Raw genomic sequence first — 16,304 nt, forward strand, 5'->3', positions numbered from 1 at the left:
TGAAAAAAAAAATGATGCACATATTTTTTCAAAGAGATGCTAAAAGGAGTTGCTTTTTTAAGGATAAAGAGGATGTTCTTGTCAGATCCATAGATTCTACATCTACAGAGAAAATGCAATAATGTACAAGTAAACACTTTGGGCAGACTAACATGGGTTCAGAAAACAGTAGCTCCTTAAGCAAGCGTCAACAAGCCAGACATTGAAACATTTGGAAAAATGTCCTTGCTATTCTTTTCCATATATAATATGCCATATGACACCACAGTTAAATCTGCTATTGAAAAAAAAAAAAAATGTACGTCAAGCTGTTGGTTTCCATGAGATTTGGACAGAGGCAAAGCAACACAGCAGAAAGGAGTTCGGGAGGTACAGCTTTTGCTCTTTTTCCTCCCGATGAGGAAATGACTTCCTATACTCAGCTAACTGGGAGTTAGCACTCATCCTACCTAGAGCCAGGACCAGGAGCTGAGTACATGGAGTAAGTGCCCAGAGCATACAGATGACCACAATGCAGCTGTGGGTAATTTTTAATAGGAATAGAAAATTAGAGAAAACAGCCAGCCACAAGTCTTGCAAATGCTTCTGCATTTGTCTGTCCTGCAGTGTACTGTTCTTTCCATAATGATCCCGTCTTTTCTTTCACTCCCTCTCACACATCATCAACAGGCATGCCAAATGCAAATCTCCTCGGATTCTGATCCCATCCCAGCAAAATGCAGGGACTACCATCATACTGAGTTTCACAATAATCTCCACAATGCCAATTATTCACAGCCCCTCAGTTCTGTTCACACAAAAGATTGCACTTTGAATCTTGCTTTGCCCAGGTCCAGCTCTGTTGGAGCTGGTTACCAGGCAAACGGACTGTTTTAAGATTTACCGATCGCTGGGGAGAATGAGTTGGGGGGTGGGATATACAAACCACCCTTACGTACCTCCTCTTTTGGCAGCTGAGAAAAACAATTTCGTGACAAAGAGACTTGTTCTTTTCAAAGCTCACCCAACAAATGAAACTGACAGAATGAAACCTGAGAAACTTCAGCAACCAAAGAAAGCAGCCTTCCAAGGATCAAGGTGAATAATTGATTCGTCGGGTTTTGTTTCATCTTTTAAGCTATTTCGCTCATTAAAGGGAAATTGTGAAATTTGCCAGAAGCCCAAACACTGACACACACTTTTGACAGCAAGTGCATATCCCAAACTGCAGATAATTTGCCAAGCTTATTTAACAACAATGATTAGCTGTAAGGCAGGGAAACTTACCGAGCACAAAATTATTGGAACAAAGCAGGGAGGAGACAGGAGGCACCAAAGGCAGCTTCTCCGTCTCCCTAGCGCCAGGTTCTCCAGGCTGCTGTCCGGTTCACACTTGCATTTATAACTAAGACTCAGACAGAACTCACTAGCGGAACCTGATGAATTATAAAACAGCCCCTCCTAGACGCTCATATTTTACATCACAAGGGGTGAACACGCAGCATCCTTGCTCTCTGGGTACATATATTTCCTTGTAACTCAGCCTGATAAATATATCAGCCTTAGAAGCAGTGACAGTAATTGGTGTTTGGGATGTACCACTATTAACCAATAAAGTGCTTTCCCACCATCAGTACCACACCCCCATCTTCCACCCGTGTTCCCCTACACCTTGTTAAGGTGGATCCATCCAACCCAGTAGGGGGTAGGCAAAGATGACAAAATGTGCAGAAAAGCCGCTGCATTGATGTATACATAACGGTGTGCGTTATTCAGGGTTAATTCTCACAACAGTTCTGTAAGGACCAATTCCTGTATTTGCATAGCATGTCACAGACTACCAAACACATTCACTATCACAGAGGCTCTCAGTCACTAGAAAAGGCATCAGGAGAGAGCTTAGGCTGAGTGATGCTTGGCATTCACTGAACTTAGGGGATACAGGAATCCTAGATTCCAGCCTATTCGCTGTGTGGATAAGAAGCCTCTAGCAAGAAAGATCAAGTGAATTGCCCAGGTCACACAATTTTTAAATGTGATTTTGAACCCAAATCTACTTTTTCAGATGTCAAGCACAGTGTCTTTCTATTCTACTGCACTGCCTCCATAACACAAAAGCCCAAAAAATGGCTCGGTGCCTGTGGCTCAGGAGGCTAAGGCGCCAGCCACATACACCTGAGCTAGCGGGTTCAAATCCAGCCTGGGCTCGCCAAACAATAATCACGGTTGCAACCAAAAAATAGCCGGGCGTTGTGCAGGTGCCTGTAGTCCCAGCTACTTGGGAGGCGGAGGTAGGAGAATCGCTTGAGCCCAGGAGTTGGAGGTTGCTGTGAGCTGTGATACCACAGCACTCTACCCAGGGCAACAGCTTGAAGCTCTGCCTCAAAAAAAAAAAAAAAAAAAAAACCCAGAAAATGGGACGATGTGGTGATCAGTATTGTCAAACAAAAATCATTACAGGCAGGCTGCACAGAGGAGCAGTACCTGAGTTTTTTGTTTCCTCTCCGACAAGGTCGGTATTAACCTCTTTAGGGCCATCAAATCAATACTGGAAAACAATGTTTGTTAATAACAGCCACTATCTAATGAGCACGTCTTAGGTGGCTGGCAGTGTTCTACACGATTAACGGGTATTTATCTCATTTAAACTTTTAAAATGTCCTGGGAGGTAAGTACTATCATGAGCAATATATTGCAGATAAAGAACTGAGATCCAGTGAGCTAACACACAGGATCACACGTCTCTTAAGTCGCAGAGCTAGAATGGGCCACAAGCAACCCAGAAGCAAAGCCCACCTTCTTAAACGCATCATCCTATCCTAAACAGGGTTTCATATTAGAGGCAGATGAGCAATGAGAGCAGAGTTATTCACTATGGCCTTTAGTAGAAATGATAGAAAGATCATAGAGGTTTTTTTTGTTATTATTTGAACAAACGTATTTAAAAGGTTTTATTATATATGTATTTTTTATACCATGAAATGCTATTCACCTATAAGAAAAGATGGAGAGTTTATTAAAGAATAACTAGAAAGACAAACCAGGTTCCTAAATGGAACGACTCAATATTGTAAATATATTCATTCTCTCCAATTTGTTAAATTTAAAGCCATTTGAGGCACAATTATTGAATCATTGTGATATTAGCTTAGAAATTGGCATATATTTCAACTCTGAAGTCCAATTAAGATGTATAGAGGGGATTTTGGTTTATACTTACCATTTCAAATTTCTGGCATTTCAAATTCATGAAGAGAGGATAGACTATGCAATAAGTGGTATGAAATAATTGGCTGTTCATTTGGAAAGACAAATTCCGACCTCACAAAAGACACAAAAACAAATCCCAGTTGAATTAAAGATTTAAACATTAAAAACTAACAATACTAACAGAAGAGAAACAAGGAAATACTTGTATATGGGGACATAACAAGAGGCCCTAACTTGACACTAACGTACAATATCATAATAAAATATACTGTTTGACCAGGTAAAAAACAAAAATATCTGAAAAAGAACAGACACCAGGTGGCACCTGTCTCTCAGCACTGGCCCCAGCACTGGCCCCACCACCGGCCATACCGCAACAAAAAATAGCCAGACATTGTGGTGGGTGCCTGAAGTCCCAGCTAGGCAGGAGGCTGAGGCAAGAGAATCACCTAAGCCAGGAGTTGGAGGTTGCTGTGAGCTGTGATGCTACAGCACTCTACCAAGGGTGATTAAGTGAGACTCTGTGTCTAAAAAAATAATAATAATAAAGAAAAAGAAAATTCAAATGATAAACCTTGGAGGAAAAAAATTGAAATATATGTGTATATGATAGTCAAAGAAAACATTAATTTTAAAAATGAAGCCAATTTCAGAAAAATATGTACGTATATATAAATGTTAAATATAAAAATGCATTAAAAAGAAAAGAAAAATATAAAAGAAAAGATGGAGAATTTGCATCTTTTATGTTTACCTGGGTAGAGTAGAAGATTGTAAGTTTTGGAATTAAAAAGAATTGTGTTTAAACCCAGTCTTAGCCACTAATTTACTATAAACAGGTTGTTTTATGCATAAAATGGGTACGCTAATACCTATCTCAGGAGATTAAGTAGAATATATCAAAAAAATATAGTACCTAGTTAATAGTATGTACCCCTCAAATTGGTGGCTATTATTCCATATTTTCTTTGGCAAAATAAATTTCTGCCCCATTATCTCCCTAAATCATCTTTTAAAATATCAATTGTATTTTTGCCAAGGAGTTCTAACCTGCTAGCCTGTGAAGGGATGGAAAACAAAAAACAAAAAAAAATCTAGAGAGCTCTATCATTTAGTCTGTAGAATATCACCAAAAACATATTTTTTCTGCCAGAAAATGGAAAACCCAGAGTGTCCAGCTCTAGGCTATCTGTCTAGCTCACTAGCTTCTCTTACTTCACATCCACCATTAATCAAATGAACTCACTAGCCTGGAAAGTCCATTCACAACATGTTTGCTAATAACTGTGAGACCAACTTGGCTTCCCTTGCCCTTTTCAAATGAGCACCCACTAAAAAACTTGTAAAAACAATGAACTTTTGCAGGTAACTATATACATACTTTACAGCCAAGGCAAGGTATGCCAAGCAGGGACAGGCTTCTTTGTCTTAAGGTTCCACTCCTAATTTCTGCTTTAAGTCAATATAAACTAGTGTTTGGCCATTGGTGAGGTCCCAATCAGATTGGCTCACTCATATAAGAAATTGTTTCTTCAAGGCATGCCATTAGCCTCCTTTGAGCCATCAGCACTTACCCTCTGTGGGACAAGGTGAGGCTTTGATGTTGCAAGATATGTAGGTTTGTTTGTTTGTTTGTTTGTTTGTTTTTTGAGACAGAGTCTCACTTTGTCACCCTCTATAGAGTGCCATGGTGTCACACCTCATAGCAACTTCAAATTCTTGGGCTCAAGTGATTCTCTTGCCTCAGCTTCAAAGTAGTTGAGTTTACAGGCACCTGCCACAATGCCTGGCTATTTTTAGAGATGGGATCTCGCTCAGGCTGGTCTTGAAGCCATAAGCTCAGGCAATCCACCCACCTTGACCTCTCAGAGTGCTAGGATTACAGGTGTGAGCTACTGCACCCGGCCTGATATGTAGGTTTAAACATGAGACATTTCCTTACCTCTGTATTTCCAGAGAACAACTCTGGGCAACTTAATTTGCTCATATACAGGTGACTCTCTCCTTGTTTATTTCATGCTCTGCATATCTTACTATGAGCAGAACCACATTTAATATTAGGCAGTGTAATAGAACTAAGAAACATAATTGGGGGTAGTGGTGGGCAGAGACATGAGCTTCTACTCTGGTAAGAAAAGCCTCATATAAATACCATGTGCAGCAAAGAGCAGATGATAACTGTGATTACTAGACCAACAGTTACTGCCTATACATATAGTAGTGGATTATCCACTACCTAAAGTGACGTCAACTCTTTCAACCTTTACTTCAAAAACTCCCCTCAAGAGCCATTTCCTTTCTGTTCATTTTCACCTGTTACCTTGCTACTCTGCCATCATGCCACATACCATGAAAAATTAACATAAATGAGTCTTTGTAACTTTTTTTTTTTTTGTAGAGACAGAGTTTCACTTTATTGCCCTTGGTAGAGTGCCGTGGCGTCACACAGCTCACAGCAACCTCCAACTCCTGGACTTAGGCGATTCTCCTGCCTCAGCCTCCCGAGTAGCTGGGACTACAGGCGCCCGCCACAACACCCGGCTATTTTTTTTTTTTTTTAATTGCAGTTCGGCCGGGGCTGGGTTTGAACCCGCCACCCTCGGTATATGGGGCCGGCGCCCTGCTCACTGAGCCACAGGCGCCACCCGAGTCTTTGTAACTTTTATAACATTTTTGTGTGCCCCTGTCATAGATAACCGTAAGTTTATGCACATTCTGCATATTTACCATTTATACCACCAATTACTCTCAGACTCAATACACTATGTACTGCCTTGAAGCTATACCAATATTTTGCTTATATTAGTGATGGTGCTAACATTAATTGAACACTTACTATGGGCTTGTGCCATGTTAAACTTTACTCACGTTTCCCTTTAACCCTTACAACGACTTTCTGAAATGGGCTATACTATCATCTCTACTTTACAAAAGAGGACTGTATGGCTAGAGAGGTTAGGGGATTTGCTAACAAATATCACAGTCAGAATAACAACTGAGGTCTAAGATTGCAGAGCCTGCTGTCTTAACTATTATACAGGTGGACACAAAGTTCATTTGAAATTTAAAATAGTTTAACATAGTAAATTGCATATGAACTTTATGAACACCCCATACATATCCACTGCATCTAAGAAATTGAATCAACAGATAAACAAAATATTAGTGTCTGTTTTCACTTATTTACTTTTTCATATCCCATTCTCTCACTCTGTCCTCTCACTTTACAAGAGAAGCAGAAAATACAGTTCTTAGACTGAATTAGTCAATAGCTTTATCCCCTGCTCAATCATTTCTGCTAACGTCCCAGACAGAACAATAATCTAAGCCATGTGACTGTTCAATCAGGCTTCACCCTCACGCTCCCACTAAAATTGCCCTGACCAAGGTAAACAAGGACATCCTCACTGACAAAATCAATGGCCATTAAATAGTCCTCAGTTCACATGACCTCTTCTCAACAGTTGGCAGAATCCATTATTAATAAAATCTTCTTGAAGTGGTCACTCTGTATATTTGGTTTTTGAGATGACCTTGGTTCTCCTTCTATCTCACTGATCCAGCTGTATATCACATCTAAGCATCTTCATTATAGCGGGTTTAATAGTGGGATTTTAAAATGTTCAAAATCAAACTCTTGGTTTTCTCTCCTAAATCTGCTCTATTACCAGTATGTGCCATTTTAATAAATCACATAATCATTTACCTCATTGCTCTGGTCAAAAACAACCTAGGAGTTATTCCACAGAGTCTCCCTCTGTCACTCTGGGTAGAGTGCCGTGGTGTCATAGCTTACAGCATCAAACTCTTGGGCTCAAGTGATCCTCTTGCCTCAGTCTCCTGAGTAGCTGGGATTATAAACGCCCACCTCAATGCCCGGCTAGTTTTTCTGTTTTTAGATAGGGTCTTACTCTTTCTCAGACTGGTCTTGACCTCCTGATGTTAGGCAATCCACTCACTTCGGCCTCCCAGAGTGCTGGGAGAGGCCTTGTGCCCAGCCTTCTGGACTCTTATTTTTATCTTATACCCCATCTTATTATCGTCAAATCTTCTCAACTCTGTTTGCAAAATACATCCTGAATCTTACTTCCATATCCATCTTTATCTTCCTGACAACATCATTTCTCACATGAATCTCTACAATCGCTTTCTAACTGGTTCCTTTGTCTGACTCTTGCCTTGCTACAACCCTATGTCCACACAGCAGTGACAGCAATTCTTTTAGACAAAAGTAAGATACCAACACTCCCTGCTCAGATCTCTTCATCCACTCCCCTTTCACGTAGGATTTGTGGCTTTGCTGCAGGCACTATTCTATCTGCTCAAGTGTCTCCTCCTCAAAATAGACCTCTCTGATATCTGTATAGAACAGCACCCTCCCTTTATCTCTGCCTTCTTAGTAGACTTTAAGAAATCTTCATAGCACTTATTACTATTTAAATTTCTATGTTTATTTATTTTATTAACTGTTGCTCTCCCCATCACTAGAAAGTAAGCTCCATGAGGCCAGGAGCCTTGTCTGTTTTGCCCACGGCCCAATCTCTAGCACTAGAACAGAGCTTCCCATATAATATTTATTAAATGAATGTATTCCAAGTCCTATCTTCACTACTTCTTAGTTCTAAGTACCTATACAAATTGCTCATTTCCCCTATATCATAAATTTCTTAATTGCAAATATTCTTAAATAATAAACAAACAACTCTTATGTAGTTCTACTGCTTTATATGTGCTTTATAATGCATTTAACCTTTTTCTGTAGGTTACTTTTATACAACAATTCCAGAGATTGGTGAGTGTTGTGGGTAGAATTCACATTCTAACATTCACATATTGAAGTCTTTACCTAGTACCTCAGAATGTGACCTTATTTGGAAATAGAGTTGGTGCAGATATAATTAATTAACAAGAGTCATATTGGGGTGGGGGCAGGGAGAGACATCCAATGTGGCTGATGCGCTTATCAAAAGAGGAAATCTGGACACAGATATGCACACAGGGAGAATGCCCTGTGAAGTTTGGAATTCTGCTACCATAAACCAAGGAACCACCAGCAGCTGGGACAGAAGTGTAGCACAGATCTTTCCCTAGTGACTTCATAGGTACTAATAACACCTTGATTTCAGACTTTTGGCCTCCAGAACTGTAAGACAATAAAATTTCTGTTATTCTGAGCCACCCAATTTGTGGTACTTTGTGACAATAACCTTAGAAAATGAATACAGCGGATCAGATACTACCCTCATCTAACACACAAGTAAAATGCTCAGAAAAGTTGAGTAACCTGCTCCAGGTTTTACAGCTTGGAATTGTTAGGACCAGGCTTTAAACCAAGATCTATACAGCTTCAAAGCTCATGGCCACGGGCAGTGTTTCCTAGAAACTGGTCCTTGATGCTTGTTGGTTTGGAGCAGAATGGGAAAAATAAGTAGAATGCATGGACTTTTTTTATTAAGGATTATTTTTTTAATTGTAAGATTACGTCCTTCCTACTGTTTATTTTTTCTTCTATTGTTTTTGCTATTAAGTTATAGTTTTACTTCTGAAATGATGGTGAGGAAAAGAAAATAACTTTTTTCTTTATGTTTTTGTTTTGTTTTTTAATGTCCTTCATTTTATTGGCAAAATAAAACATTGGAAATTCTGTTGGCCTATAAAAGTTTATTCTAAAATGTTTCTGGTCTATGAAATATAAAAGTCTGGGAAACAAATGTTCCAGTGCTAGTCCCTTCATAAGACAAGTTCAAGAAAGCTCTTCACATATAGCCACCTTTGTTTGGTTGTGGGAAGAAGTAAGCTTTGTTCTCAGTCAAGTGAAAAGGGCCCTCTCATATAACATACATTATGTTATGTTAATGTCACACTCTCTTTTATCACTAAATTAATCTAGTATAATTCCAGGCAATAAATTTCCTTAACTAAATTTAACAATATTCATTAATTCAAATGTTTCCTTAATCTTGCTCCCTTCCTTATTAGTGAGGATTTCTCATTTTTCAGTAAAATGCTTGACTTGCTTTTGACTTGATCCATTTTCTTTTGGGTTCAGGACTTGTGAGTTTGTGCAAATGTCTGAAGATTAAATGAGATGACCTATGTTAAGTATCTGGGACACCACAAAGCTCTCAGTAAATGCTAGTTCCTGTCAAAGAAACAAGAAGAAATCAAACTTCATGCATCCAGAAGGGAAATGGCTTTCGGACTAAAGGAGATTTAGAGCAACTGGATGACTTCGCACAGTCAGCCAGCCCTGCAGAGTGTCATGAATTTTACCCTTTTGCTGTGCATTCAATGAGCCATAAGATAGTTTACAGAAACTGTGGCAGTCTATTTTTATGAATTCATGTTCATGACTGGTCCAAAGGTAGTGAGTTAACTCACTTGATTGTTCACAGTCAGTTACAGAGTAATAATGTTCATTAATATGTTTGAGTACATATATGTACACATATAAACATATGGAAATTAATATACATTGGTAAGTTATACCAATATAAATTTGATAGGAGTGAATGCGTATATCCTCTTCAGTTTCAGAAAACCCAGAAGAAAGAAGTCTTTGTGCATCTAAGAATTTGCATTTTCTGTTTTACTATTTTCTGGTCCCCTAAATCTTATTTATATTTACCAATGTGTCCTGTCTTGAGGAACTCTAGTTAGGACAAACTTCAACTTACCTGTTTGCCAAAGTTATCTTAGACACCATATCAGTAAGGGAGAAATTCCTTCCTTCTGTGAGTATTTATGAAGGGCCTTTTATGTCCCAGGCACTGTATTATGGTTGAACAATATGCCAGAACAATGCAATCAAAGTCAGATTCTCAGTTCCCTCAGGGGCTCTCAGTTGGATAGTATCAAGAAGATAACAGCTCCAAAGTATAGCATAGTGTATTTTATAAGAATTTTCATTAAGGTGCTACAAAGGCCCAGAGAGAAAAATGACACACAACCCAGTCTAAAGGGTATGTTCCTGAAATCCTCTTGAAGAAGGGAATGAGTCTTAAATTGGCTCTTAATGGTTGAGAAGGAGATATGGAGATATCTCACTCAGAAGGTTCCAATCAGATTGAGGAGTATATAAGAAAAAAGGAAGGAGGGATTAATCATAGAACTCTGGAGGAATAAAATTTTATCCATCTAACAATTTCATCCATATATTTAACAACATAAATACATATGATAGAAAAACAACTAACTTCAGAGTTTAGGAATACTAGAGAATAAGCATTTTTTTCATGAACTTTAATGCAATGAAGGCTAAAGTGAAAAATGTCATGCTTTGTAGTTAGACAGTTCTGATTCAATCAAGCAGCACTTTGCAAGTTGCTTAACTTCATCTATAAAATGAATATAATACTATCTCCTATAGCTGTTGTGTTCTTATGAAATTAAAAGTGTTAATTATCTTATTTCCATTACATGTCCTTACATTATTAAGTACCAAAAAGAGACACCAGAGTAAATGTCAATTCATATCCTAAGAAACTTGTGTCATTGTAAATAAGAAACTAATCACTCAATCCAACTCTGGTTTCTCACTGGGATATATTTGTTTATTTCCCTCCTGGATCAGTTGATTAGTCTCAAAACGTTGATTGCTGATATCATCATTTAAAATCATTTTGAGCATCCCTGCATTATTTTAACATTTACATGTTTATGAATTTTAAAGAACCATATTAATGTAGTATTAGTATGTGTATTATAAAATATATACAAAAATAGACATTCAAATTTCTGACCTGAGAAATTAATAGAAATATGTGTACTTTTAGGGCACATATAATCACTTTGCAGAATATCGAGAGCTTCTAGAGAGAAAAGATCTAATCTTATTCATCCATACAGCACCTACTAGCACAGACAAGATTAAGGAAATGACTAGGAATTAAAGAAGCAGAAGTAGGACATTAAAAAAAAAAAGGACAAAAAATTGGTGGCCTACTGATATTACTACCTGTCCAAACCAGTTTTTTTAAATTTTAATATATTTTAATTATAATAGAAGTTTAATATCATAGAAATGTTAAGCAGCCAAAAGGTAACTACTAAAATAGTTACTATTCCTTTTGTTTTAAATGGCTAACAGGAATAATCACTTGCTAAATACTTATAAGTGACAAGCACTATGCTGATCACTTCACATGTACTTTCTTATGTGGTCTTCACAATAATCCAGACACCATACTGCATTTCTCTGAGGATATCGAACATTTTAATCCATGCCAGGGGATCTGCAAACTGAGGCCAAATCTGACCCACTATCTATTTTCATGCAGTCTATAAGCCGAGAATGGTTTTGCATTTTTAACTAATAAAAAAAAATCAAAGGAAGGATACTGTTTTGTGGCATGTGAAAATTATATGAAATTCAAAGGTCAGGGCAACACCCATTCATTTATGTATTTTCTATAGCTGCCTTAGCACCACAATGGCAGAGTTGATTATTTTTAATAAAGATCACACAACCTATAAAAGCTAAAATATTTAGTATCTAATCCTTTACAAAGTAAGTTTGAAGACCTTGTGCATGCCAAAGGAGCCTCCTATACTGGTCGCAACTTTTATTAACTATAAGTCATAATTCCAATAAAATCCTATTTGGAAATTATGGTTCAAAGAGGTTATGTCACTTGTCCGTGCACTTAGGAAATAGCAGAACCAGACTTTTCTAGGAAAAAGTTTTAAATTGAAAAGTGCCTTTGATCTCACATAGAGTTCAGGTTCCCTTTCTCTGATGGTTTCTTCTGACCATGTGACTTAGCCCGTCACCCACTATAACTGCTCCACTGTCTTCTCTTTGCACTCATGCCTAGATTTTAATACAATTATGATGAAGGACAGTGTAGAATAGGGAACAGGTCAACAAAACAAAAGCTATAATTCACTCATTCACAACACTTTTCTACTTCCTCAAGTCTCAGATACACACTTGGTCCCTGAGTATGAGGCTCTGCCGCCTCTAGCTGAACTGAAAGTGATGAAAAGGACATGATGAAATGCTGGAAACCTCATTACTGGATCTTTGCCTACAGAAACTCAGCCAGCTTATCTTCTTTCTCAAGGAACTTCAAACTTACACTGGCTTGGCTGAGTCTTTCCAAGTGCTTCTAACAAGCTGCTCTGCCCAGCTGAGATTAGAAGCCATCATGGATGGCTTCTAATCATGGAGAATATGTCCCCTTTTCTAATTCTCATTGTACCACAATCTCCTCCTAGGGTCGCAGCCACTCCTGAACTGTAATTTGAATACTGTAAACTGCAAGTTACAATAACTTCTTCCTGGACAGTATCCAGAAGGCCCAAGAGCATGAACATAATTTCAGTGGCTGCCCAATTACAGCTAGAACTTCACTTTTAAGCAAATACAGTTAAAATTGGCAGGGCACCAACTGTGTAAAGTTGCGTAAAGAACAGCTTTCACATATGTTAGTTTTGCTGAATCTCTTAGCAAACAGGGTTTTATTATTCCCATTTTATAGACAAAGATGCTGAGACTCACAAATAAGCAGTATAGATTTGGTATGTACCTAGTAAGTGGTATACCTTGGCTTCAAACTTCAAGCTCTCTGACTCCTAGTGCCTGTCACTTCAGTAAAGAGACTATTGTAAAGAAGTCAGTTGATTGCCATAATAATCATTAAAAAAACAAGCACTCTTCCCCAAATAATGGCCTGATTATTCTTTATATATATGATATTATGGAATTCAACCATGGGTAGAACTTAAAGTTATTAGCAGGTCATTTGCTATGATCCTATGTAAGTTTATTTGTAAACTGGGAATAATAACATGTCTAACTGGCAGAGTTGTGAGGATTATAAATAATGGAGGTATTCTATTTACAGGAAATATTCAGAATAGGCAAATCCATACAGACAGAAAATAGATTGGTGGCAGCCTAGGGTTGGATGCAGGGGGTTGGGAGAAAATGGGGAGTTGTTAATACCTATGGGGTTTCTTGGGAGGGGGATGAAAATGCTTTAAAGTTGATTGTGGTGATGGTTGCACAAATCTGTGAATATATTGAAAACTACTGAATCATATAATTTAAACAAGTCGATCTTATGGTATATGGATTTAAAAATAATGTGTTTAGTACAATGCTTGATACAAAATAAGTTCTTTAAAAACATTAGTTTTGTCACTTTTGTTTTGAGACAAAGTACCTGGTTCACTAAACTCATTTCCTCTTCTCCTAAGGCACAAAACTAGACTCCACCCTGGAAGTGAGGTATGGCCACGTATGTGAGCTCTGGCCAAGGGAATATGAATTCTGGCCACTGGAACAGAACAGGTCTGGCTCATGAAAACATTCCCCTCACAAGCCTTCAAGTTCTCTTTCTCTCCCACTAGCCTAATGGAAATTAATCTTTTGACCTTGGAAGCTGTATGTTGAAGATGGAGGAGCCACGGCATGGAAAGAGCTAAAGTTTCTGAAATTCTGCCCAGACAAGAGATACCTACTGGCCAAGAAGCCCAGTTTTGGACTTTATAAAAAAAAAAGAATAGGGTCTATGTTCATTCATTTTCAGATTTGATCATAACTACTAGTATTTTCTTAACTAATGATTATTCATTTTAATCTTTTCAAATTGAGGAGAAACTTCAACCCCTATCATATTTCTGAAATAAACTGACTCTGGACTGGCTGACCACGCTGGGGCAATAGTCCTGAGAGCACACAGGAAAAGTTGTCTGGTGAATCTGACCATTATTTTAGTACTGTCACATAGTCATTGGGCAGTTTGGGGCAGCATGCAGCTTCTAATTACCTTACCCAATCTGGGGAAGTTGAGTCCTTATTTTGCACTTTATTCCCTTCCAGAAGGGCCAAATGCACAGCAGGCCACACATAGTCAACCCATGTGGAGACAGTACAGGCAGCTCTGTGCAGGCTGCACCACACTTCTCTCCTGTTCTCCTTTGTGGAGGACACTGCAACTTGTCCTCCTCTCTTTTTTTTAAAGGGAAAACTAAAACTTAAAAATATGACCTAATCAAATGATGTATCTTCCTTGCTCAGGGCTTTCTAAAGCAGTATCCTTCATTCTTTAAATGTAGACGGCAAAGAGAGCTATTAGCTTTCCTGGTGAATAACACCAAAATATATAATTGCCATTGTCTCTCATTCAGAGGATTTGCTGTCAGAAAGAAAAGCTCTGAGTCATTCTTTAGAAAAGGTGAACAGAGGATGTGCAACCACAACCAAATGGTAACAGAGCAAAGCGGGACCAAATCACTGGGGGGAGGCTTTCTCGTGTTTGTGAGCCCCCTCCTTCACAAAAATGTGTCAAATTGGGCCAACAGTGCCTTCCAAGTCTTTCTCACAAGGGAATATGGTGAGGCCCCTGGTCATGTAAAGTCAAAGTACATTCAGATCTTATGAAAATAGCTGCTGGGCCAGGCATGAGTGTCATGCCTGTAATCCCAGCGCCCTGGGAGGCCAAGGTGCCTGCCAACAAAAGTTCTAGACCAGTCTGAGCAAGAGCAAGACCCCATCCCTACTAAAAATAGAAAAAGTAGCCAGGAATGATGACAGGCATCTGTAGTCCCAGCTACTTGGGAGGCTGAGACAAGAACATAGCTTGAGCCCAAGAGATTGAGGTTACTGTGAGCTAAGATGCCATAGCACTCTATCCACAGGTGACGGAGTAAGACTCTGTCTTAAAGAAAAAACCAAAGCAAAGCAAAGCAAAGAAAATAGCTGGTGGCCCTGGGTATTTAGTGTGAAACCTTTTATATAGCGTGCTTAATCCTTCACAAGGCTATTATATAAGTATTATACTATTAGCCCTAAAAGATATTAAAACTAAGATTCAAAGAGGTTAAACAAAGCAGTGTCCCTATGGTCACATGGGTAGTAAACAGCAGAGCTGGGACTCTCTGTTTACTACCCATGTGACTCTCTGGACTCTCTGGGATTTGAGGGATGCTGTAAAACTTCCTTCCTAACTACCATACCAATGCAAATGGAATGCATTAGCAAGGTAAATGGTTCTCTTCTTCCTAGAGAATCCAGGATGCTCCAAGCCAAAATGCTTACCCTTGCACAGACAGATATCCTACAAGACTGCCAGTGTTCAGCATATTAAGTGCCCAAGAGAATAATAAAACAGATAAGAGAAGGGAAGAACATTGTCCTGGGCCCCAGAGACTAGTCTGCTTGTATATGATTCATAGTCATTCACTGACTCAGACCTCATAGATTTTTGAATATCAGATCATTGCAGGTAGAAATGTGAACTTCTAGAAAGAAAGTGTGTCTTCTTACTGAAAATAGCTTCCCTCCTTCCCCAGCACAAAGTCATCAAGAAAAAAAATTGAACTTCTCTCTGCTTCCTATTTTCTAAGAAGCCTTTTTTCCTTCAACGTCAAAGTCCCATTGTTTCTCTCATTCCTTCCTAGTGTGCTCTATTTAAACCAGATGGAGCAGAAGCATTTTGAGCATGTTCTAAACTCAAGGGATTCACATCATAAATAAACAAATGAACAATTCAGCAATTGGTAAATCAAGTAGGAGTTTAACAAATGAGCTAGAAAAGTAGATGAAAATGTACTCCATGATGAAGGATTTGCAAGTGACCCAAGTTCCCTAAACCTACCAAGTAACCACACTGACTCCTTTCAGAAAACTGAGACTACACAGTAGCAGTGGGTAGGCAGTGACAAATGGTGTCAGGGAAACATTCATGGCCTTCTGTCCACTTTGTATTAACTATGTGCTAATACATGGTCCCATAGTTGCTGTGAAATATTTGTTCATCACCTATAAAAGCAAGACATTTTCTAGTGCTGATTTTCTTTAAATATATTCTCCTTCCTTTATGTCTTACATAATTCAACTATCATCCCATGTGAGGCTTAATTTAACGAAAACCATAAGTTGAATCAATTCACTGTGAAGGGTTATGGAGGTTCTATTTGTTCCAGAGAATCAGCAGCAGTGTACTGGAGTGTCTGTTACATGCTTGACCTAGAGCCAGGTTCTGGGAACATAAACATGAGTAAGGCCCAGTCTCTGCCTGTAGGAAGTTTATAGCCTCCTAGGAGAGACATGTCTGCGTAAACCAAGTGAAAGACAAGTTATGGGTATCAACAGAGAAGAAAGTGTT

General features: G+C 38.6%; 1 protein-coding gene across 22 annotated transcripts in view; it reads right to left on the reverse strand.

Annotated features, from left to right (window-relative positions):
• The window catches only part of DLG2 (discs large MAGUK scaffold protein 2), a 2,435,891-nt gene that overhangs the window by 260,594 nt on the left and 2,158,993 nt on the right, over positions 1 to 16,304 (reverse strand). Inside the window, exon 1 of one of the 22 annotated variants that reach the window (XM_053560246.1) lies at positions 1,267 to 1,284. The exons of the other annotated variants lie outside the window; for them this stretch is intronic. The gene's annotated coding sequence lies outside the window, so the exon portion shown is untranslated. Of the gene's footprint in view, positions 1 to 1,266; positions 1,285 to 16,304 lie in introns of those variants that run through there. 22 annotated transcript variants of the gene reach the window in all.

Source organism: Nycticebus coucang, chromosome 14, assembly GCF_027406575.1.
Source record: "Nycticebus coucang isolate mNycCou1 chromosome 14, mNycCou1.pri, whole genome shotgun sequence".
Taxonomy (NCBI): Eukaryota; Metazoa; Chordata; class Mammalia; order Primates; family Lorisidae; genus Nycticebus; species Nycticebus coucang.